This window comes from Nycticebus coucang, chromosome 2 (assembly GCF_027406575.1).
Source record: "Nycticebus coucang isolate mNycCou1 chromosome 2, mNycCou1.pri, whole genome shotgun sequence".
In the NCBI taxonomy this organism is placed as follows: domain Eukaryota; kingdom Metazoa; phylum Chordata; class Mammalia; order Primates; family Lorisidae; genus Nycticebus; species Nycticebus coucang.
This window is the reverse complement of record NC_069781.1, coordinates 102,994,240-102,999,816: the sequence shown is the minus strand read 5'-3', so window position 1 is coordinate 102,999,816 and position 5,577 is coordinate 102,994,240. Positions and strand designations below refer to the sequence as shown.

The following is a 5,577-nucleotide window of genomic DNA, read 5'->3' as shown; positions in this document are numbered from 1 at the left end:
CCATCCAAAGTCTTTGCAATCTAAGATGCAGTCTCTGGCAATTGGGTGTTTCTCTTACCGTGGTATGTGCAGCTAAAATGTGGGATGCTCACTGGCTCACCCTCAAAAATAGTACTTTCATCTGTGTTCACAGCAGCACTTCACAATAGCCTAAAGGTGGGAGCAACTTACACCCCTATCTACCAGTGAATGGACAAGCAAAATGCAGTATACACATGTGTTGGGATATTATTCAGTCATAACAGGAAGGAAATTCTGCCATATGCTACAACATGGAGAAACCTGGAAGGTGTTATGCTGAATGAAATAAGCCAGTTACAAAAAGACACCTACTGATAGGATTCCACTTTTGTAATTCCACTTTTGTTAATTTTGACTACCTGGAATAGTCAAATTCATAGAGACAGAAGAATGGTGGTTGTCAGGGTATGGAGGGAGAGGGAATGAGGAATGATGTAGTTTGGACATATGAACCCTTCAGGTCTCATGTTGAAACTCCATCCCTGGTATTGAAGGTGGGGCCTGCGGAGGTGTTCCAGTTGTGGGAGTAAATCCCTCATGAATGGCTTGGTGCTGTCCCACATTAACAAGTGAGCTCTTGCTTTATTAGTCCATGATAGAGCTTGTTGTTTAAAGGAGCCTGGTGCCACCTTCTCTCTCCCCTGCTTCCTGGCTCTCCACGTGATACACTTCTTTCCCCTTCACCTTCTGCATGATGGAAGCTCCCTGAAGCCCTTACCAGAATCATGCTGGCATCATGCTTGTGTAGTGTGTAGGACCATGACCCAAATAAACCTCTTTTCTTTATAAATTATCCAGTCTCATGTATTTCCATTAGAGCAATGCAAAATAGACTAATGCAAAGAGTCAGTGTTTAATGGGTTTAGAGTTTCAGTTGGTAATGATGAAAAGTTCTGGAGACAGACAGTGATGATAATTATGTATCATCATGAATGTACTTAATGCCACAGAACTATACACTTAAAATTTTATGTTAAGTGTTAAGTTTTATGTTACGTATATTTTACTGCAATTATTTCTTTTAAAAGTAAAAAAATTACTTTCTGATAAATACATGAGAAAAGTACTCATCTATGTTCCTTTGTATTGACCCATGATGATAGTCATGGGCAGTGAATGAGCTCATTGGTTAAGAGAGGACATTAACTGGAATCCTGCTTTGCCACTATGAACTTTGGTCAAGTCAAATAATTTCAGTTTCCTCCCTTCTGAGTGCTAAATTAACACATTTCTGACCAATCATAAGTTATGCAGTAACATGGATATTTTCTGTGTAAATTGCCAATGATGTATTGACATAGAAGCTGTTCCCTGATTTATTTCTCTCAGTCTTAATTCCAACTTGTCCCAAATTCAGCCTGTTTTTTCTCCCTGCCCCATCTCTTAGCTGCTTATAATATAGAATCATTTAGCACCTCTAACATCTTAATACGTTGTTGATCAGCAATTTTCACAGAAAATATTCATGTTACTGGGTAACTTGTGACTGGTCAGCAATGCATTAATATTTGTTGAATGAGTAAATAACCAGTTTGGATGTAATGTACCATGGGCCCTGTGCTCCCAGTCTCAAGGTTCGCCAGCTTCTGTTTGCAAGATGAGGTATCTTTGCAAACGTTAGGGTGGGAACTTGTAGCACAATCTGAAAAAAAATTCTCGACATAAAGATTAGGGTAGAAAGAAGTAAAAATATTATTTTACCTTCCCAGAGAGGAAAGGGCACAGATCACTAAAGAAGGAAAGAAGAAGTGTTGATGTCTGAGGTTTGGGGATTTTTTTTGAGATAAAGGAGAAAAAAAAGTGATTGCTGCCAGCTGATAGCAAAAGGCAGCTGTGCAGTGGCTGGGTCTGTTTTCCCTTTTTTCCCTCTTCTTGAGCCTGGCTTATCAGTTTCCTTTGAACGTGATTTGGGAATGTGGGGGAAAAGGGGGAAGTTTCATGTTGCTTCTGTCTTCTCAGTTCTTTTCAATTTTGTGAAAACACACTTTCATATAAAACAATCTAAGTCACAGATGAGTTGAGCCACAGGTGGTAATCAAACAAAAGAGTAGCTGTGCTCTGTGATCGTTCTCTTTTTATTGGATAGTTTATTTTTGTCTGTTAGGTGGTTTATTTGAAATGCTATCATTCCAGTATTCCTGCCACATAAAGGCAAGGCAAACCCATTTGGGCCCTGCTCTCTGGGTTCCAGTCTTTAGGCTCCAGCTACCCAGGCTGCTCTGATATCATATCTTTCTTCAGTCTGGTAGGGCCCACTGTGAATGACCAGAAGAAAAAATTTTAACTGTTACACTTGGTTTTGAGATTGGTTTTGAAAAACTTTTACCATTCATATTTCCTTACTTTAACATTGTGGTATCTTGAAATAACAAATGTAATTATATTGGTGTGAACTTTTGACGTAGACTATTTTTGGTTTGATCCCTAACACTTGGAGGCTTTTCAAATTGAGTTACTTTCTTAATTAGTATGAGGTTCAGTTTGCTTATATGTTAAATGTAACTACCTCACAGAAGTTGCTATATGGCTTAAATAAGGTAATGTATGTAAAATATATAGCAAAGTTCTAGGGACATAACAGGGACTAGATAAATGTGGCTCAGGTTTTAAGGTCAAAAAGCTGATTAGATTCCTGCTTTTCCTACACACTGAGGGCATATAAATTTTTTTCAGAATATTCTGAATCAATGGTTCCATTTGTATCTTTTGTTAGAAATTTAAAAACTATACTTCCTTAAAAAGAGAAATTTGGATGGGTGTGGTGGCTCACACCTGTAATCCTAGAACTCTTGGGAGGCTGAAGCAGGAAGATCACTTGAGCCCAGGTGTTTGAGGCTGCTATGAGTTATGATGACATCACAGCACTCTAGCCTGGGGCAACGGAATAAGAGTCTCATAAAAAAATGTTTGGACTGCATTCAGTAATAATCAAGGGGATGGTGCATGTTGGGAGAGGCCTAATAGCCCTCGGGAAGGGGAAAAGGAACTTGCTTTCCACTCCTGTGTGCACTTGTAAGAGGAGAAACAGCCTCACCCCTCCTTCTCCCTTAGCTTCCATTACCTTTCAAAATACCAGTAAACTTCAGTTGTCCACATAATTAGCTTCCCACAGTCTATACAGCCGAGATCACCTCCCAGAGATGCTAGCACTGTTTGTGTTATCTCACTTGCCAGACCTGAGAATTATGATTATCAAATTGAGCCACAATAAGGATTTCAAATTTTGTTGGCCCACAAGAGAAGGTAAGTTCTTTCCTCATAAGCTTTAATGTAAAAATTCTCACATTTTTGGTTGCTATTGCTGGAATATGGAAAGATCCAGTTTTAGCTTTTGCACATTTCCTGGTGTTTTCATTATATTTGAAAATATGAACCTTGGCCATTGTGTTGGGACTACTGTCATCACTTCCTATAACTATCATTGGAGAATGAGCCTGAGAGCTTGCAGGGTTCCAAGAAATAAGACAGCTTAGCTTACCTAAGATTGTGTGCTAGGGAGACCACCGGCTGAGATTCACAACATCTGCTGCCTCCTGTATACATAGACCATTTGTTGAACAGGCTACTAACACAAGACCCATATGCTTGGGGGGAAATTTCACATGGGTTAGGAACATTCTACCATCTGCTAAAGCTGTCCTTTTAACCCAGTGACTCTTGCTTGCCTCAATGCTGTGAGGTAGGTACTATTTATCAGCCCTATGAGGAAACATCTGGCAAGTTATAGAGGAAGGAACTTGCCTAAGGTCAAACAGCCATACATTTCAGAGCTGTCATTTGAGCTTTAGCACAATCTTTCCAATGTGGCATACTGCCTTGGACTGACTGGCTACGGGGATGGAGAAAACTGGATCATTTTAGAGAAGATAGGGAAATAGACTGCACAGGACAGGTGAATGGCTGAAAAGTCCCCTGGAGGCAAGAACCATTTCAGTTTTGTTTGCTGTACACCCATCCTGCATGTAGAGCTGGAGACATGGTGAACATTACTTGGGTGGGTAAATGGGTGGTGACCTCCATGTGTCCTAGTTGAGTAACTCTGGGGTGGGATGGAGCCACTCAGTGAGGGTGGTGTTGGACATGCAGGACCTGAGGTGCCTGGTGCACCACTGCCACCTGTGGGTCTGCAGGTCAGTAATGAGGCTGGAAGGAAGAGATGGGCTTGGGAGTTATTGGGGACCTAGTGGTGATTGAAGCTATAGGAGTGCATAAGATGGTCTAGGTTGGAAGATGCCTAAGGGTTGGGTATCGTTGCTATCTAGGTGAGAGGTGAAGCCACTGGAGGGGCAGGGAGGGGCAGAGAAAGGGAGTGTGAATCAAGGAGGCCAGAGCAGGTGGAGGACAGGTGGGAGGAGTAGGTCCAGAAACCAGGGAGATGACCAAGCCATGGTGCCTCACGGAGTGCATGTGCAGATGGTAGAATCCAGATAGTAATGGGTCTGGCCTGGCAGGGAGGTGGAAATCAAGGCATTGAGTATAAACCACCTTGTTCAGAAGAAATTGAGATCAGGGTGGAATCTGAGTCACTATGCTAGGGAGAAGGTGGGATAAGAACCCATAATCCCAGCCCAAAGGTTGAGACCCTAGTCAGCTCTAAGATGTAGCTGCCTATTAATAAGTTACTTACCCAGGGAGCAGTTTCTTTTCTCCAAAGTGAAGTATTACCAAAGAGCCAGAAGCATCATACTGGAGAACAAGGGACCTTTCAGTTGAACTTTTAGACAAACTTGTGCTACAGTGCCTTGGAGAGGCCTTGGTCCCTTCATGGTCACCAGAGTTGTTACTGAGCAATTAATGGGCTTGCTGCCTAATGCACATAGAAGTGAGTAACATGACACCAGCCTTTGAGAAAAGTAAAGCTTTATTGCAAGTTCACTGGCAAGGAAATGGGAGAAAACACTAGAATCTGTCTCTCCCAGATGGAGGCTTGATTGGGTTTTAAAGAATAGGGTAATGAGGTTTTACCTGATCTTACAATGAGGTGATGCCAGGAGGCATGATCTGATTGGATCCTGTCATGGGGTGATTCTGGGGCTTGATCTGATTGGATCCTGGATTCTGCCATGCAGTATCTGCTTCTTAATTCAGTTCCTGCCCCTCAGGTCACTGAAATGCCTCTGTTATCTCTCTTCAAGCTAACCCCCAATTTCAACTGCTCCAAGTTCACATCAGTCTAATCTTCCTCCTTCTAGCTGGGATAGTCCAATGACAGCTGCCTCTAGTTGGCCTTTTTACCTCTGTCCTTCAAATAAAAGCTCTTACCTACATTGGAGAACCTATTCCAAAATATTGAGAAGGAAGGAACTCTTCCCAACTCATTCTATGAAGAAAATATCATCCTGATACCAAAACCAGGAAAGGACCCAATGAAAAAGAAAATGATAGACCAATATGATTAATGAATATTGATACAAAAATGCTCAATAAAATACCAGTAAATACAATACAGCTACACGTTAAAAAATTATACATCGGGCGGCGCCTGTGGCTCAGTGAGTGGGGCACCGGCCCCATATGCCGAGGGTGGCGGGTTCAAACCCAGCCCTGGCCAAACTG

The 5,577-nt window shown here is 41.9% G+C and overlaps 1 pseudogene; it reads right to left on the bottom strand.

The window, feature by feature from the left end:
- Nucleotides 1–3,068: 3,068 nt before the first annotated feature.
- LOC128597981 (nucleoporin SEH1-like) lies at nt 3,069–4,787 on the bottom strand (annotated as a pseudogene).
- Nucleotides 4,788–5,577: the final 790 nt, after the last annotated feature.